Source organism: Rutidosis leptorrhynchoides, chromosome 2 (genome assembly GCF_046630445.1).
Source record: "Rutidosis leptorrhynchoides isolate AG116_Rl617_1_P2 chromosome 2, CSIRO_AGI_Rlap_v1, whole genome shotgun sequence".
Classification (NCBI taxonomy): domain Eukaryota; kingdom Viridiplantae; phylum Streptophyta; class Magnoliopsida; order Asterales; family Asteraceae; genus Rutidosis; species Rutidosis leptorrhynchoides.
Window position 1 is genome coordinate 668,705,143 of NC_092334.1, and position 20,830 is coordinate 668,725,972.

At 33.8% G+C, this 20,830-nt stretch overlaps 1 non-coding gene across 1 annotated transcript; it reads left to right on the forward strand.

Annotated features, from left to right (window-relative positions):
- The first annotated feature begins 9,765 nt into the window (after positions 1-9,765).
- On the forward strand, positions 9,766-9,872 carry LOC139894893 (small nucleolar RNA R71). The gene has a single exon (XR_011775371.1). It is a non-coding gene; the product is annotated as a small nucleolar RNA R71 (small nucleolar RNA).
- The last annotated feature ends 10,958 nt before the right edge of the window (positions 9,873-20,830 follow it).

Sequence of the window (20,830 nt, forward strand, 5' to 3'; positions counted from 1 at the left end):
TTATATAATTAGTAAACATTACATAAATAATAGGTAACATTAAAATATTATAAGTAATTACAAGTTAAAATATAATATTATTATTATTATTACTTTCATTAGGATTTAAAAAAATATCAATATTAATATTAGTATTATCATTTGTAATATTAATATTATTATATACTATATAAATATAAAAAAAATGAAACATGTAACTTGTGATTATTAGTATTATTATTAAGTACTATTATTAAAAATCATAATTTTTATTATTATCATTAGTAATACGATCATTACCATTTTTATAGTTATTATTGTAATTATCATTATTTATTATCATTAATATTAGTAATATTGATATTATTATCATTATCATTACTTCTATTATTATTATTAACATTATTTTGATTAGTAATATTATTATTATTTCCTATTATCTGTATATTTTTATTATAAAAACTAATAATATTATTATTATTAATATATTTAGTATTATTTATAAATTCTTAATATTAATATTAAATATAAATAATATGTCATAGGATCACTTTTCTGATTTGAGGTCCCAATCGAGCTGTGTTAAATTGATTCTACAAATCCTAACCTTAGTACGAACCAGAAATCAGACCATCATATAATCCAAATTCTGTTTAAGGTCTTTATCACTTTACATTTTTTTTTTTGAGTTCTTTTTCTCTGCTCCTGTTTAATCTGTCGAACAGCTTACACTATGAAGCAACACTGATTAGATTATAACAGCTACGTAAATCATTCAATTAATCACACCCTTTCTTTATTTCTTGCAATTCGAAAAAAAAAAGAACTTTAAAAGAAAACCCAAGCCCGTTTCTATATTCTTATACTTTTTAACCAACACCTTCTCGGTTCCTGATTCACAGCTCAATCACCATCGTCAAACCTGCAACACCCACATATGTTTTTCGAAAACTACTCAACAAACCATCATTGTTTATTGCTGTTCGAAGACTATGGTTACTCCAAGATGATAATTAGTTTGTTGTTACAACTATTCTATCGGATACGATCTCCTTTTCATAGGACGACAACCCAACATAACTATCTTATCAAACGAACCACCCTTCATCTTCATCGAGCCATCTTCACCATCGAGAACCATCATCAAACCCCGCCATCATTAAACACCACTTGCAAGCATCACCTTGAAACCCACTTCACAACTGTTGAACCACCACTTCCTTCACCACCTTATAGCCACCTTTCATCATATATATCACCCTTGTCGTTCACCATGGTTGGTTAGTTCAAAACTCGCATAAATTCTTCTTTTATTTCTTTACTTATATTATGTACTCCGTATAATATATTACTAGTAATCATGGTTTCCATTTTGGTAGTTGCAAAAACCATAAACCATAACCCATCACCACCCGACTACCTATTATTGTTTGTTTGCAATTGATCACCACCAATCTCCATCGAAATCACCACCATATGTTTTCTTACTCTTCAACTCACCTCCTTGACAACCATCCAACACCATCATCATCAAAAGCTATAGTATATGATTCTGTTTTCTATCATGAAAAACGTCACCAAGAACCCATTTAAAAACAACCATATCTTTTATATATAAAGGAACGTACAACTTGATCATAAATGAAAAGAGTATGTTAAGATCATAGTTTATAGTATATTAATTGACAACTTGGGTACATATATTATAAACTTGCAGCGAATTAAATATTGCAAGTGGAACATGATAGCATATTATGGCTGACAATGACAAACATATAATTCCACTTGAGTTAGTAAAAGTAATAAATGATGTTAAAGTTTAAAAACCGTAAACCCTGAGTGCCACTTGGATTGATACATATATTTCTCTTTGGGCCGTTTTGATTAATTGATAGGTGGACCGTAATGCATTTTACTGTGGGCTGTGATTCCGGTTTGATATCGAGCTTAGATTGTAAGATGTGGTAATAAGAAAAAGGAAAACGGAAAACGGGTATAAATAAATATAAGTTTGATATTAATTATAGAAGCAGAAATGGTGAAATAGTTTAAGGGTGTTGTGTGTAACCAAGAGGTCTCGGGTTCGAGCCCGACTCATGGCAATATTTTTTTGGAAAAGCTTGTTGAAGGTAGTTTTCACTTCTAATATTAATATTATTATTATTATTATTATTATTATTATTATTATTATTATTATTATTATTATTATTATTATTATTATTATTATTATTATTTTTATTAATATTATTATTATTAATATTATTATTATTATTATTTCTATTAAAAGTATCATTATAATTACAATTATTAAAGTTATCATTTTTATTAAAACTACAATTTTTATTAAAACTTAACATTTTTAGTAAAGTTATTATCTTTATTAAAATTATCATTTTTAAAATTAACATTTATATTATTATCATTATTATTACTATTATATATATATATATATATATATATATATATATATATATATATATATATATATATATATATATATATATATATATATATATATATATATATATATATATATATATATATATATATATTTATAGCAATATAACACATAAGTTAAGATACAACGTATACAAATAAAGAATATGTTCTAAATGAAATTTGGAATTAATTTTATATAACTACAAAATATATATATATATATATATATATATATATATATATTATATGATTAATAAATGAAATGATGTGACTTTCTTTATATGTTATAATAGATATACAATTGTTATAGGTTTGTGAATCCGAGGCCAACCTTACTTTTGTTCAATGTCATCATATGTATTTTTACTACAAAATACAATATGGTAAGTTCATTTGATTCCCTTTTACTCTTTATATTTTTAGGACTGAGAATACATGCGCTACTTTTACAACTGCTTTATTAAATGCTTTTGAAATACATTTTGAACTACGAATACATGAAATACTTTTATAAATGTTTGACGAGATAGACACAAGCAAAACATTCCTCGAATGAATTATGTGGACGTGATAATTTCCACCATTGAATTATGTGGAAGTGATAATTTCCACAATTGATATGAATATTTTTCCCCTGATTATTATTGCTTGGTAACCTAAGAATTAGGGAACATCACTAATTTTGAGAATTAGTGCACGCCTAATTGACACGAATCCTAAAGGTAGCTACCGGGTTTAACACCCCCACCCAGAATGTTCACTAGACGGAAGGGCTAGTGGGCGTGGTGTTTAGTACTTCGAAGTTTATATGATTATTATACAGACGAGATGTTCTGTTTTGGGGATATTATTATGCGAATTATATGTTAAGGTCGGTTACCAAGCCAAGCTATGAAAGCAATGAAAAGTGAATGTTATGTATCGAGAGAATGATTTTATACACAGGTTATGTGTATGTTATTTTTGTGCACAAGATATGTGTACGGTTACTAAGATTTATGAAAGATGATTTCGTACACGAGAAAGGTGTACTGTATTTAAAAGATATCGCATGTACATTACAGGTGGGTATAGGATTCGGGCCCATTTGTACCATGCAGGATTTAAATCTTGTGGTCTATCAAAATGATGAATTTTATTGTTTTATGATAAACTTATGAACTCACCAACCTTTTGGCTGGCACTTGAAAGCATGTTTATTCTTAGGTATGAAAGAAACCTTCTGCTGTGCATTTGCTCATTTTAAAGAAATTATTTGGAGTCGATCATCGCAATGGAACCGGATGTTGGTGACTTCGTCCAAATGGATTAGGACGGGGTATGACAAGTTCACTCGGGAAGATGTTATTATTACGTTTAGTAATCAAAGCGTGTAGCATTAGACCATGGTTCAGATCAAAGGAATTATTCATCTCGTAAAACCTAAAAAAAATAAAAATTCAGAATGGAGGGAGAAGACTAGTTCTTTAGGGTCTGCTAGGAAAAGACCATTCGGATTCCATTCTCGAGAACTACACAAAAACAGAAAATCTAACTCTAACAGAAATATATATTATCCTTAAAAAGACTTGATTCTCCCTACACTTAGTTAGCTGTGGTGTCGAAATTGTGATTAACTTCATTTTCAATCGGACTATCAACAACTTATATATCTCTGAATTTTGCTTCAAGCCAATTGTTGATTTCCTCTGTAACTTTCACAAATTCAACTAACATTGCCTTTTCTTTAGGCGACAAATTGGATACTAATCGATTGCATAACTTAAAGTTCCCCTTAATCCTAGCATCTTGAATCCGTTTATAAAGTTTCTTCATTGAATAGTTGAAAACGGGTTCATCTAATTTCGTATCAATAACGAGGTTCTTTTTTATCGGGTTATCATTAGGTGTTTCTTCATCTTCCCCACACATAGGCATTTTTATGAGTTCAACAGTTTTGGTTGGTGGAGATCTAAACTTTCGGTTCACAAAGGTGACCGATTTGTCACCATCCCTAAGTGTCATTCTACCTTCTCTTACATCAATGAACGCTTCGGTGGTTGCTAAAAATGGGCGACCTAAAATTAAAGGAATATCAAGGTCTTCCTCCATATTAATAACTATGAAGTTTGCAACAAAGATCAAACTTCCCACTTTAACAAGTTAATTATTGGCTATTCCAATCGGGTGTTTAATGGTTTGATCAAATAATTAAACACCTATTCTGGTTGGTTTTAATTTACCCACACCTAATATTTTGTATAAGGAAAGAGGCATAACATTTGCACTTGCTCCTAAATCTGCGAGCCCATTATACATAGCACCATCATTAAGCAAGCAATAAATGATAAATTCACCTGGGTCTCCTACTTTAGTAAGTAGAGTTGGTTTCCTAACCTTTTCCAAGTGGTCTTTTCTTGGTTCTTTCACTTCTACTTGAACTTCTTGTTCATAATTTTCTTCGTTTCTTGGAATGGGAGGTTTGTATAGAAATTCTTCTTCATCACTCCAATTTGATGCTTCCCCATCTTCCAATTTTTGTTTTTCATATGTTGTTGATAACATATTTATGTTTTCATGCTGAGGGTTTTCTTGGGTGGTGAAATTATGATTGACTTCATTGTCAACTTCCATCGGATCATATATGTAATGTTTAACTCTGTGACCATTAACTTTAAATTCAATCCCATTTGAATTTATTAATTCTACTGTTCCGTATGGGAAAACTCTTTTGACTATAAATGGTCCAGACCATCTTGATTTCAATTTTTCAGTAAATAGCTTGAATCGTGAATTGAAAAGAAGAACTCGGTCTCCTTCCTTGAATTCTTTTGAACTTCGAATTCTTTTATCATGCCATTTCTTCGTTCTTTCCTTATAGATTAACGAATTTTCGTATGCTTCATGTCTTAATTCTTCTAATTCGTTTAGTTGACTTAACCATAGACGTCCGGCTTCATGTAAATCAAGATTACATGTCTTTAAAGCCCAAAATGTTTTGTGCTTAATTTCTACTGGAAGGTGACATGCTTTTCCGTAAACGAGTTTAAAAGGTGTTGTTCCAATTGGAGTTTTGTAGGCTGTTCTAAAAGCCCAGAGTGCATCCTCCAATTTCATGGACCATTCCTTTGGATTTAATCCTACGATTTTCTCTAGAATACGTTTTAATGCTCAGTTGGTATTTTCAACTTGTCCACTTGTTTGTGGAGGATAAGCAGTTGAGATTTTATGAGTCACTCCATATCTTTTGAGAACTTTCTCAAGTTGATTATTACAAAAATGAGTACCCCGATCACTTATTAAAGCTTTCGGTATTCCAAACCTTGCAAAAAGACGTTTAAAAAAATTGACTACAACTCGTGCATTGTTAATTGGGAGAGCTTGTGCTTCCGCCCATTTAGATACATAATAAATGGCGACGAGAATGTAGAGATTATTATGAGATTTTGGAAATGGACCCATAAAGTCAATACCCCAAACGTCAAATACTTCACATACTTGAATGATATTTTGTGGCATTTCATCATGTTGACTTATTTTTACGGCCCTTTAACAAGCATCACAGGATTTACAAAGAAGGTGCGCGTCTTTGAAAATTGTAGGCCAATAGAATCCAGAGTCGTAGACTTTTCTTGCTGTTAGTTGAGGCCCATAATGCCTCCTGTTGGTCCTGTGTGACAATGATTTAAGATTTGACTAGCTTCATCTCCGAATACACATCGGCGTATTATTCCATCGGGACAACTTTTAAACAAATGTGGATCTTCCCAAAAATAGTGTTTTATATCACTAAAGAATTTCTTTCGTTTTTGGTATGACAACCCTTTTTCAAGGAATCCACATACTAAGTAGTTTGCATAGTCTGCAAACCATGGAATTTCATTATAATCGATCTCCAATAGATATTCATCAGGAAAGTTATCTTGTATGGCCGATTCATTTAGAACTTCTAATTCGAGATTTTCAAGACGAGAAAGATGATCAGCGGCGAGATTTTCTGCTCCCTTTTTGTCTCGGATTTCAATATCGAACTCTTATAAGAGTAAGATCCAATGGATTAATCGTGGTTTGGCATCTTGTTTTGAAAATAGGTATTTAAGAGCAGAATGGTCGGTATAGACCACAGTTTTTGCTAGAACGGGATATGAACGAAATTTGTCAAAAGCAAAGACAATAGCAAGGAGTTCTTTTTCAGTAGTTGTGTAATTTGTTTGTGCTCCTTGTAATGTCTTACTAGCGTAATAAATAGGTTGAAATCATTTTTCAATCCTTTGTCCTAAAACGGCTCCCATTGCAAAATCACTTGCATCGCACATAAGTTCAAATGGTAGATTCCAATTTGGAGTTATCATGATTGGCGCATTAGTGAGTTTTTCTTTAAGAATATTAAAAGATTTGATGCATTCATCCGAAAAGATGAATAGAGCATCCTTTTCTAGGAGTTTGTTCATAGGTGTGGCAATTTTAGAAAAGTCTTTTATGAAACGTCGGTAAAAACCGGCATGCCCTAGAAAACTCCTAACTCCTCTAACATTGGTGGGATGTGGAAGTTTAGCAATTACATCTACTTTAGCTCTATCCACTTCAATTCCTTCCTTTGAAATTTTATGACCAAGAATGATGCCTTCTTTAACCATGAAATGGCATTTCTCCCAATTAAGTACTAGATTTGATTGTTCGCATCTAATAAGCATTCGTTCAAGATTAACTAGACATGATTCAAATGTATCACCGAAGACTGAAAAGTCATCCATGAAAACTTCCATGCATTCTTCTATCATGTCATGAAAAATCGCCATCATGCACCTTTGAAAGGTTGCAGGGGCGTTGCAAAGTCCAAATGGCATGCGTTTGTAAGCAAAAGTACCATAAGGGCACGTGAAAGTGGTTTTCTCTTGGTCCTCGGGTGCTATTGGAATTTGAAAGTATCCGGAAAAACCGTCAAGAAAACAATAGTAAATGTTCCCGGTTAACCTTTCCAACATTTGATCAATGAAAGGTAAGGGAAAGTGATCTTTTCTGGTGGCGTCATTTAATTTTCTATAATCAATACAAACACGTCATCCTGTTACAGTCCTAGTAGGAATAAGTTCATTTTTTTCATTTGTGATGATAGTCATGCCACCCTTCTTAGGTACACATTGAACTGGGCTTACCCATGGACTATCAGAGATTGGATAAATTAAACCTGCATCGAGCAGTTTAATAATTTCTTTCTTAACAACATCTTGCATATTAGGATTTAGTCTTCGTTGGCGTTGCACATATGTTTTATGACCTTCTTCCATAAAGATTTTATGTGAGCAATACGAAGGACTTATGCCTTTAATGTCATGAATCTTCCATGCAATAGCTGGTTTATGAGCTTTTAGCACAGAAATGAGTTAAGATTTTTCATTTTCCGTAAGAGAAGACGATATTATTACAGGTAATTCAGATTCACCATGTAAATAAGCGTATTCCAAATGGTTTGGAAGTGGCTTTAACTCTAATATCGGTGGTTCTTCTATCGATGATTTGTATCGATACCAGTCTTCCTCTTTTAGCATTTGAACTTCTTCTGTTGTTGGTTCGTATTCATTAGCCATGAGTGCGGCTAACATTTAAGCTTCATCAATTGGTTCAGTTCCTTCTCCTAAAGAACATTCTCCTGTTCCTTGTAATTCTGGAAATTCTTTTAACAATTCTGCATGTGAATCTATAGTTTAAATGTAATAACATGTATCATCTGCAGATTGCGGTTGTTGTATGGCTCTATCAACAGAAAAGGTAACACTCTCGTCCTCTATACTTAGGGTCAGTTTCTTGCCGAACAAGTCTATTATTGATTTAGCCGTGTTTAAGAATGGTCTTCCTAATATAAGAGGAACTCGAGAATCTTCTTCCATGTCTAGAATAACAAAATCTACTGGAAATACTAAAGTACCAACTTTAACCAGCATGTTCTCCATTATCCCTCTAGGATATTTTACTAATCAATTGGCTAGTTGTATGCTTATTCGTGTTGGTTTTAATTCTCCAAGGTCTAGTTTAGCGTATAGTGAATACGGCATTAAATTTATACTAGCACCTAAGTCTGCCAATGCTTCTATTGAACTAAGACTACCCAGAAAACATGGAATTGTGAAACTTCCTGGATCTGATAATTTTTCTGGTAGTTTATTCAATAGCACTGCAGAACAATTAGCATTCATTGTAACAGCCGAGAGTTCTTCCATTTTCTTTTTATTTGTGATTAGATCTTTCAGGAATTTAGCATACCTTGGCATTCCTGAAATCACATCAATGAAAGGAAGATTTACATTTATTTGTTTAAACATATCCAAGAATTTGGATTTCTCGGCTTCAAGTCTTTCTTTTCTCATTTTACTCGCGTAAGGAAGTGGTGGTTGGTATGGTTTAACATAAGGTTTAGCCTTAACTGTGTTATCTTCATTAACTTATTCAACTACCGGTTCTTTTTCCTTTTCTTGCTCAGGCTGTGGTGCCTGTGTAGTAGGAGTAGAGTCATCATAAATTACAGGTATTTCAGGTGGTTTAAGTATAATACCACTTCTCGTGGTAATGGCTTTGGCTTTTTCATTCCAGGGGTTAGCATTTGTATCGCTAGGTAAACTTCCCGGTTTTCTTTCACCTATCAACCTTGCTAGGTTGCTTACTTCTTGTTCCAAATTTTGGATTGAAGCTTGTTGATTTCTAAATGCTTGAGCATTTTGTTCATTAGTTTGTTTCTGAGATGTGAAAAATTGCATTTGAGATTCAACTAGCTTCGACATCATATCTTCTAAATTTGGCTTTTTATCATCGGTTTGTGGTGGTTTATTTTGAAAAATAGGTCTTTGCAGATTTTAAGTATTGTTAGATACTTGTTGATTGCTAGGACCTTGTTAGTTGTTGTATGGAACATTTCGGTTATAATTCTGATTGTAGTTTGGTCTTGGCGGTTGATAATTATTCTGATAATTATTTCCAGGTCTTTGGTTCATGTATGAAACATTCTCTATTTGTTCCATTGTTTGTTCAATACTGAGACAATCTTTTGTCCAATGTGGTCCTCCACACTGCTCACAACTAATTCGTATTGCGTGAATATCCTTAGTCATCTTTTCCATTCGTCTCTCGAAAGCATCTATCTTTGCGGAAATGGAATCGAAGTCATGGCTAGAATCGGCTCTAGCCGCTTTAGATGATCTAATGATATCTTTTTCTTGATGCCACTCATGTGAGTGGGAAGCAGTGTTATCAATAATTTTGTAAGCTTCAGTTGCGGTTTTCTTCATAATGGAACCACCAGCTGCTATATCGATGTCTTTTCGTGTACTAATGTCGCATCCTTGATAGAATATTTGTACTATTTGATAAGTGTCTAAACCATGTTGAGGACATCCTCTCAACAACTTTTCAAATCTTGTCCACGCCTCATATAGAGTTTCATTTGGCTTCTGTGTGAACGTAACAATTTCTCCTTGAAGTCTCATGGCTTTAGATGCCGAAAAGAATTGTTTAAGAAAATTTTCAACTAAGACATCCCATGTGTCAATCGCCCCTTCAGGTAACGATTCTAACCAATCTTTGGCTTCTCCCTTTAAAGTCCAGGGAAATAAATGAGATAGATCTGTTCATCCTCAACTTCTCTGATTTTGAATAGTGTACAGATCCTATTAAAGGTTCGAAGATGTTCGTTTGGATCTTCCTTCGGCGCGCCAGTAAATTGGCATTGATTAGTTACCATGTGTAGGATTTGTCCTTTGATTTCATAATCTGGTGCATTAATGTCTGGTTGAGTAATTGCATGACCTTGGCCAGTGCGTTTAGCTCTCATTCGGTCTTCCATACTTAGAGGTTCCAAATTTTCCATGATTGAATTTGTTGAATCTGAATCACTAGAGGATTCTGACTTAATGGTTTCTTCCTCGAAAATCTCTGGATGAGTAATTTGTGGTTCAGGAGGAATGATTAGTGGTTCAGGATCTCTGAATTGTCCCTGAATATCCTCCGGATTCTTAATTGTGAGGTCGGGTTCAAAAAATGGATTATTGGAAATTTGAATTGGAGTACTTGGTCGACTAGATGACGATTCTAAAGAAAAATCAACAGTGACAATATTGGCTAGATGTCTTGATCGAGTTACAGGTGGTGAACGTATGAAAGGTGGTGAACATTTTGCTCGGTGCATTCACTGAATATCCTATTAGTTATAAAAGATAAAAATTATATAAGTTATCAAATTAATAGACTTTTCTGATTTTGCCCACGTTTCGAATAGCCAAAAGTGCAGTAGGTAGCCAGGACCCTTTAAATCGGAAGCCCACAACTCGCCACTAACAAATCCAACTATTACTACGAATTAGAAAATTTTGGATGTCTATCAATTTAACCACTTAAAATAATTTTTCGTCGAAATTTTGAAGAAAAAAAAATCTATGTCCTAAAAACTAGAGCGTCGAGAAATAAGAAAGAAAAAGAGTGCGGCGAAAAATGTTGAAAAATAAAAGTCGAATAATAATAATAAAATGCAGCGTCGAAACTTAAAAGCCTAAAAACTAAGAATTAAAACTTACTTCTAAATGTATTAAAGCTTAAAAGGAATTCTATATCAAAAACGGCAATAACTTAAAAGGTATTAAAATCTATTAAATATGGCGTCACAAAATTCTAAAGCACCTAAATCTTAGTCTAAAGAAATGCACTTAAGGGATTTTACGGCAAAGCCTAAAAATCTAGAAATAAAAATAACTACGGTAAAAATTAGCTTATAACTAATTACGAACGATAAAATATACAATATACGAATAAAAAGATACAAAATATAAAAATAAAACTTAAAGTTATAAAAAATAAAATTTTTATAAATATATTATTTTTATATTACTTATAAAAGTACCAAGTTATAATAAAAACTTAATTAATACTAATTTATTAAAAATAAGAATTAAAATATTAAATAATTAAAACCCTAATTAATAATTAATTAATTAATTATAATTATTATTAATACTCTAACCCTAATCGTACGTCCAAGATTTCAGTTCTGTCAAATCAGCTCATGCGATCGCATGAGCTGAGTGTTTTAATACCATACGGTCGCATGGATTCGGGTACCAGGCCAATTGTTTGGGCTGCTATAGTTGGGCCCGATTACTTTTACTTAATATTTTTCTGTTTTTAACTTATATAAAATATTTATATAAATAAAAACTTATATTTTAAAAACTAAAATAGAAATAGGAATACTTTATAATTTTATATATTTTAAACAAACTCTTAAAATATATATATATATATATATATATATATATATATATATATATATATATAATATATATATTTAGTTTTTTATATTTTTGTGTTTTTAAAATTTAAAACGTATTTTTACAAAAATAAATTAAATTTTTTTTATATAGCGTTTCGCTTCGGCGTTAAGTGATTCCCCGGCAGCGGCGCCAAAAAATACTTGATGTTATGCGAGGTGTATACGAAATAGTTATATTTTTATTGCGAAATACTACTAAATACGATACAATTTTACACAAGTTATTTATTCATTTATAGAGTGGATATACCTAAACCTGAAATGTCCCGTTCTTATTGATTAAAAACGTTCCATATTAATTGATTTCGTTGCGAGGTTTTGACCTCTATATGAGACGTTTTTCAAAGACTGCATTCATTTTAAAACAAACCATAACCTTTATTTCATCAATAAAGGTTTAAAAAGCTTTACGTAGATTATCAAATAATGATAATCTAAAATATCCTGTTTACACACGACCATTACATAATGGTTTACAATACAAATATGTTACAACAAAATAAGTTTCTTGAATGCAGTTTTTACACAATATCATACAAGCATGGACTCCAAATCTCGTCCTTATTTAAGTATGCGACAGCGGAAGCTCTTAATAATCACCTGAGAATAAACATGCTTAAAACGTCAACAAAAATGTTGGTGAGTTATAGGTTTAACCTATATATATCAAATCATAATAATAGACCACAAGATTTCATATTTCAATACACATCCCATACATAGAGATAAAAATCATTCATATGGTGAACACCTGGTAACCGACAATAACAAGATGCATATATAAGAATATCCCCATCATTCCGGGACACCCTTCGGATATGATATAAATTTCGAAGTACTAAAGCATCCGGTACTTTGGATGGGGTTTGTTAGGCCCAATAGATCTATCTTTAGGATTCGCGTCAATTAGGGTGTCTGTTCCCTAATTCTTAGATTACCAGACTTAATAAAAAGGGGCATATTCGATTTCGATAATTCAACCATAGAATGTAGTTTCACGTACTTGTGTCTATTTTGTAAATCATTTATAAAACCTGCATGTATTCTCATCCCAAAAATATTAGATTTTAAAAGTGGGACTATAACTCACTTTCACAGATTTTTACTTCGTCGGGAAGTAAGACTTGGCCACTGGTTGATTCACGAACCTATAACAATATATACATATATATCAAAGTATGTTCAAAATATATTTACAACACTTTTAATATATTTTGATGTTTTAAGTTTATTAAGTCAGCTGTCCTCGTTAGTAACCTACAACTAGTTGTCCACAGTTAGATGTACAGAAATAAATCGATAAATATTATCTTGAATCAATCCACGACCCAGTGTATACGTATCTCAGTATTGATCACAACTCAAACTATATATATTTTGGAATCAACCTCAACCCTGTATAGCTAACTCCAACATTCACATATAGAGTGTCTATGGTTGTTCCGAAATATATATAGATGTGTCGACATGATAGGTCGAAACATTGTATACGTGTCTATGGTATCTCAAGATTACATAATATATAATACAAGTTGATTAAGTTATGGTTGGAATAGATTTGTTACCAATTTTCACGTAGCTAAAATGAGAAAAATTATCCAATCTTGTTTTACCCATAACTTCTTCATTTTAAATCCGTTTTGAGTGAATCAAATTGCTATGGTTTCATATTGAACTCTATTTTATGAATCTAAACAAAAAAAGTATAGGTTTCTAGTCGGAAAAATAAGTTACAAGTCGTTTTTGTAAAGGTAGTCATTTCAGTCGAAAGAACGACGTCTAGATGACCATTTTAGAAAACATACTTCCACTTTGAGTTTAACCATAATTTTTGGATATAGTTTCATGTTCATAATAAAAATCATTTTCTCAGAATAACAACTTTTAAATCAAAGTTTATCATAGTTTTTAATTAACTAACCCAAAACAGCCCGCGGTGTTACTACGACGGCGTAAATCCGGTTTTACGGTGTTTTTCGTGTTTCCAGGTTTTAAATCATTAAGTTAGTATATCATATAGATATAGAACATGTGTTTAGTTGATTTTAAAAGTCAAGTTAGAAGGATTAACTTTTGTTTGCGAACAAGTTTAGAATTAACTAAACTATGTTCTAGTGATTACAAGTTTAAACCTTCGAATAAGATAACTTTATATGTATGAATCGAATGATGTTATGAACATCATTACTACCTTAAGTTCCTTGGATGAACCTACTGGAAAAGAGAAAAATGGATCTAGCTTCAATGGATCCTTGGATGGCTCAAAGTTCTTGAAGCAAAATCATGACACGAAAACAAGTTCAAGTAAGATCATCACTTGAAATAAGATTGTTATAGTTATAGAAATTGAACCAAAGTTTGAATATGATTATTACCTTGTATTAGAATGATAACCTACTGTAAGAAACAAAGATTTCTTGAGGTTGGATGATCACCTTACAAGATTGGAAGTGAGCTAGCAAACTTGAAAGTATTCTTGATTTTATGAAACTAGAACTTTTGGAATTTATGAAGAACACTTAGAACTTGAAGATAGAACTTGAGAGAGTTCAATTAGATGAAGAAAATTGAAGAATGAAAGTGTTTGTAGGTGTTTTTGGTCGTTGGTGTATGGATTAGATATAAAGGATATGTAATTTTGTTTTCATGTAAATAAGTCATGAATGATTACTCATATTTTTGTAATCTTATGAGATATTTCATGCTAGTTGCCAAATGATGGTTCCCACATGTGTTAGGTGACTCACATGGGCTGCTAAGAGCTGATCATTGGAGTGTATATACCAATAGTACATACATCTAAAAGCTGTGTATTGTACGAGTACGAATACGGGTGCATACGAGTAGAATTGTTGATGAAACTGAACGAGAATGTAATTGTAAGCATTTTTGTTAAGTAGAAGTATTTTGATAAGTGTATTGAAGTCTTTCAAAAGTGTATAAATACATATTAAAACACTACATGTATATACATTTTAACTGAGTCGTTAAGTCATCGTTAGTCGTTACATGTAAGTATTGTTTTGAAACCTTTAGGTTAACGATCTTGTTAAATGTTGTTAACCCAATGTTTATAATATCAAAAGAGATTTTAAATTATTATATTATCATGATATTATGATGTACGAATATCTCTTAATATGTTATATATACATTAAATGTCGTTACAACGATAAACGTTACATATATGTCTCGTTTCAAAATCATTAAGTTAGTAGTCTTGTTTTTACATATGTAGTTCATTGTTAATATAATTAATGATATGTTTACTTATCATAATATCATGTTAACTATATATATAACCATATATATGTCATCATATAGTTTTTTTTACAAGTTTTAACGTTCGTGAATCACCGGTCAACTTGGGTGGTCAATTGTCTATATGAAACCTATTTCAATTAATCAAGTCTTAAAAAGTTTGATTGCTTAACATGTTGGAAACATTTAATCATGTAAATATCAATCTCAATTAATATATATAAACATGGAAAAGTTCGGGTCACTACAGTACCTACCCGTTAAATAAATTTCGTCCCGAAATTTTAAGCTGTTGAAGGTGTTGATGAATCTTCTGGAAATAGATGCGGGTATTTCTTCTTCATCTGATCTTCACGCTCCCAGGTGAACTCGGGTCCTCTACGAGCATTCCATCGAACCTTAACAATTGGTATCTTGTTTTGCTTAAGTCTTTTAACCTCACGATCCATTATTTCGACGGGTTCTTCGATGAATTGGAGTTTTTCGTTGATTTGGATTTCATCTAACGGAATAGTGAGATATTCTTTAGCAAAACATTTCTTCAAATTCGAGACGTGGAAAGTGTTATGTACAGCCGCGAGTTGTTGAGGTAACTCAAGTCGGTAAGCTACTGGTCCGACACGATCAATAATCTTGAATGGTCCAATATACCTTGGATTTAATTTCCCTCGTTTACCAAATCGAACAACGCCTTTCCAAGGTGAAACTTTAAGCATGACCATCTCTCCAATTTCAAATTCTATATCTTTTCTTTTAATGTCAGCGTAGCTCTTTTGTCGACTTTGGGCGGTTTTCAACCGTTGTTGAATTTGGATGATCTTCTCGGTAGTTTCTTGTATAATCTCCGGACCCGTAATCTGTCTATCCCCCACCTCACTCCAACAAATCGGAGACCTGCACTTTCTACCATAAAGTGCTTCAAACGGCGCCATCTCAATGCTTGAATGGTAGCTGTTGTTGTAGGAAAATTCTGCTAACGGTAGATGTCGATCCCAACTGTTTCCGAAATCAATAACACATGCTCGTAGCATGTCTTCAAGCGTTTGTATCGTCCTTTCGCTCTGCCCATCAGTTTGTGGATGATAGGCAGTACTCATGTCTAGACGAGTTCCTAATGCTTGCTGTAATGTCTGCCAGAATCTTGAAATAAATCTGCCATCCCTATCAGAGATAATAGAGATTGGTATTCCATGTCTGGAGATGACTTCCTTCAAATACAGTCGTGCTAACTTCTCCATCTTGTCATCTTCTCTTATTGGTAGGAAGTGTGCTGATTTGGTGAGACGATCAACTATTACCCAAATAGTATCAAAACCACTTGCAGTCCTTGGCAATTTAGTGATGAAATCCATGGTAATGTTTTCCCATTTCCATTCCGGGATTTCGGGTTGTTGAAGTAGACCTGATGGTTTCTGATGCTCAGCTTTGACCTTAGAACACGTCAAACATTCTCCTACGTATTTAGCAACATCGGCTTTCATACCCGGCCACCAAAAATGTTTCTTGAGATCCTTGTACATCTTCCCCGTTCCAGGATGTATTGAGTATCTGGTTTTATGAGCTTCTCTAAGTACCATTTCTCTCATATCTCCAAATTTTGGTACCCAAATCCTTTCAGCCCTATACCGGGTTCCGTCTTCCCGAATATTAAGATGCTTCTCCGATCCTTTGGGTATTTCATCCTTTAAATTTCCCTCTTTTAAAACTCCTTGTTGCGCCTCCTTTATTTGAGTAGTAATGTTATTATGAATCATTATATTCATAGATTTTACTCGAATGGGTTCTCTATCCTTCCTGCTCAAGGCATCGGCTACCACATTTGCCTTCCCCGGGTGGTAACGAATCTCAAAATCGTAATCATTCAATAATTCAATCCACCTACGCTGCCTCATATTCAGTTGTTTCTGATTAAATATGTGTTGAAGACTTTTGTGGTCGGTATATATAATACTTTTGACCCCATATAAGTAGTGCCTCCAAGTCTTTAATGCAAAAACAACCGCGCCTAATTCCAAATCATGCGTCGTATAATTTTGTTCGTGAATCTTCAATTGTCTAGACGCATAAGCAATCACCTTCGTTCGTTGCATTAATACACAACCGAGACCTTGCTTTGATGCGTCACAATAAATCACAAAATCATCATTCCCTTCAGGCAATGACAATATAGGTGCCGTAGTTAGCTTTTTCTTCAATAACTGAAACGCTTTCTCTTGTTCATCATTCCATTCAAATTTCTTCCCTTTATGCGTTAATGCAGTCAAGGGTTTTGCTATTCTGGAAAAGTCTTGGATGAACCTTCTGTAGTAACCAGCTAGTCCTAAAAACTGGCGTATGTGTTTCGGAGTTTTCGGGGTTTCCCACTTTTCAACAGTTTCTATCTTTGCCGGATCCACCTTAATACCTTCTTTGTTCACTATGTGACCGAGGAATTGAACTTCTTCCAACCAAAATGCACACTTTGAAAACTTAGCGTACAATTCTTCCTTCCTCAATACTTCTAACACCTTTCTCAAATGTTCACCGTGTTCTTGGTCATTCTTTGAGTAAATAAGTATGTCATCAATGAAAACAATGACAAACTTGTCAAGGTATGGTCCACACACTCGGTTCATAAGGTCCATGAACACAGCTGGTGCATTAGTTAAACCAAACGGCATGACCATAAACTCGTAATGACCGTAACGTGTTCTGAAAGCAGTCTTTGGAATATCATCTTCTTTCACCCGCATTTGATGATACCCGGAACGTAAGTCAATCTTTGAATAAACAGACGAGCCTTGTAGTTGATCAAATAAGTCGTCGATTCTCGGTAGTGGGTAGCGGTTCTTGATGGTAAGTTTGTTCAACTCTCGGTAGTCGATACACAACCTGAATGTACCATCTTTCTTCTTGACAAACAAAACAGGAGCTCCCCACGGTGATGTACTTGGTCGAATGAAACCACGCTCTAAAAGTTCTTGTAATTGGCTTTGCAGTTCTTTCATCTCGCTGGGTGCGAGTCTGTAAGGAGCACGAGCTATTGGTGCAGCTCCTGGTACAAGATCTATTTGAAATTCAACGGATCGATGTGGGGGTAATCCCGGTAATTCTTTCGGAAATACATCGGGAAATTCTTTTGCAATGGGAACATCATTGATGCTCTTTTCTTCAGTTTGTACTTTCTCGACGTGTGCTAGAACAGCATAGCAACCTTTTCTTATTAGTTTTTGTGCCTTCAAATTACTAATAAGATGTAGCTTCGTGTTGCCCTTTTCTCCGTACACCATTAAGGGTTTTCCTTTTTCTCGTATAATGCGAATTGCATTTTTGTAACAAACGATCTCCGCTTTCACTTCTTTCAACCAGTCCATACCGATTATCACATCAAAACTCCCTAACTCTACTGGTATCAAATCAATCTTAAATGTTTCGCTAACCAGTTTAATTTCTCGATTCCGACATATATTATCTGCTGAAATTAATTTACCATTTGCTAATTCGAGTAAAAATTTACTATCCAAAGGCGTCAATGGACAACTTAATTTAGCACAAAAATCTCTACTCATATAGCTTCTATCCGCACCCGAATCAAATAAAACGTAAGCAGATTTATTTTCAATAAGAAACGTACCCGTAACAAGCTCCGGGTCTTCCTGTGCCTCTACCGCATTAATATTGAAAACTCTTCCACGGCCTTGTCCATTCGTGTTCTCCTGGTTCGGGCAATTTCTAATAATGTGGCCTGGTTTTCCACATTTATAACAAACTACATTGGCATAACTTGCTCCGACACTACTTGCTCCGCCATTACTCGTTCCGACACCATTTGTTCCTTTCGTTCTATTAACCCCTGGTCCGTAGACCTCACACTTCGCCGCGCTATGACCATTTCTTTTACACTTGTTGCAAAATTTGGTGCAGAACCCCGAGTGATTCTTTTCACACCTTTGGCATAGTTGCTTCTGATTGTTGTTGTTGTTGCGGTTATTATTGTTGTTGGGATTATTGTTGTAGTTGCTGTTGTTGTTGTTGTTGTTGTTGTTGTTGGGCCGTTTGTTGTAGTTGCGATTGATGTTGCGATTGTTGGGATAATTGTTGCGATTATTGTTGTAATTGCTGTTGTTGTTGTATTGGTGATTCTTATCACCGTTTTCCTCCCACTTTCTTTTGACTTGCTTCACATTGGCCTCTTCAGCAGTCTGTTCTTTAATTCTTTCTTCAATCTGGTTCACTAGTTTGTGAGCCATTCTACATGCCTGTTGTATGGAGGCGGGCTCGTGTGAACTTATATCTTCTTGGATTCTTTCCGGTAATCCTTTCACAAACGCGTCGATCTTCTCTTCCTCATCTTCGAATGCTCCCGGACACAATAGGCACAATTCTGTGAATCGTCTTTCGTACGTGGTAATATCAAATCCTTGGGTTCGTAACCCTCTAAGTTCTGTCTTGAGCTTATTGACCTCGGTTCTGGGACGGTACTTCTCGTTCATCAAGTGCTTGAATGCTGACCACGGTAGTGCGTACGCATCATCTTGTCCCACTTGCTCTAGATAGGTATTCCACCATGTTAACGCAGAACCTGTGAAGGTATGCGTAGCGTACTTCACTTTGTCCTCTTCAGTACACTTACTTATGGCAAACACCGATTCAACCTTCTCGGTCCACCGTTTCAATCCGATCGGTCCTTCGGTTCCATCAAATTCCAAAGGTTTGCATGCAGTGAATTCTTTGTAGGTGCATCCTACACGATTTCCTGTACTGCTAGATCCAAGGTTATTGTTGGTATGTAGCGCAGCCTGTACTGCGGCTATGTTTGAAGCTAGAAAAGTACGGAATTCCTCTTCATTCATATTCACGGTGTGTCGAGTAGTCGGTGCCATTTCCTTCAAAATAGTTAAATGGAACAAGTTAATCATACAGAATATTAAGAGTAGTTAATAGTATTTCGTAGCATAATATGAACTCATTTATAAAAGCTTTTTCTTCATATTAGCGTTTTATAAGTTTAAATTCGGGTAGTACCTACCCGTTAAGTTCATACTTAGTAGCTAATATACAATTCAACTACTACAATTCTATATGAAAAACTGATTATAATAATATTTCGCGTTCAAACTTTTATACAATATTTTACAAACTTACAATACCGCTTATTTTACATAAAGCATGAAATATAGCACACAATAACTTTGATACAAGATAGTTGTGAAGACAATTCTAGCTAGTACACAAGTCGTTCAGCAAAGGCAATAAAGACACGTAATTCATACGTCCAGAAACAAGTCATGCATTCTGGTTTTACTAGGACTACTTCCCATCCTTGGTCTTGTGCAACATAACCATTATGGCCGTTGATAAGACAGCGTGTTGTAACGTCATCAAAGGGACGAGGGTTACGTAATGTCCAACAGTCCCGTAATAATCTAAAAACCTCATTTCTTACCCCAATTACCGACTCCGTCACTTGTGGAAACGTTTTGTTTAATAGTTGTAGCCCGATGTTCTTGTTCTCACTTTGGTGAGAAGCGAACATTACTAATCCGTAAGCATAACATGCTTCTTTATGTTGCATGTTAGCCGCTTTTTCTAAATCACGAAGTCCAATATTCGGATATATTGAGTCAAAATAATTTCTTAACCCGTTGCGTAAAATAGCATTTGGGTTCCCCGCAATATATGCGTCAAAGTAAACACATCGTAACTTATGGGTTTCCCAATGTGATATCCCCCATCTTTCAAACGAAAGTCTCTTATAAACCAAGACATTCTTGGAACGTTCTTCGAATGTCTTACAAACTGATCTCGCCTTAAATAGTTGTGCCGAAGAATTCTGGCCGACTCTAGACAAGATTTCATCAATCATGTCTCCGGGTAGGT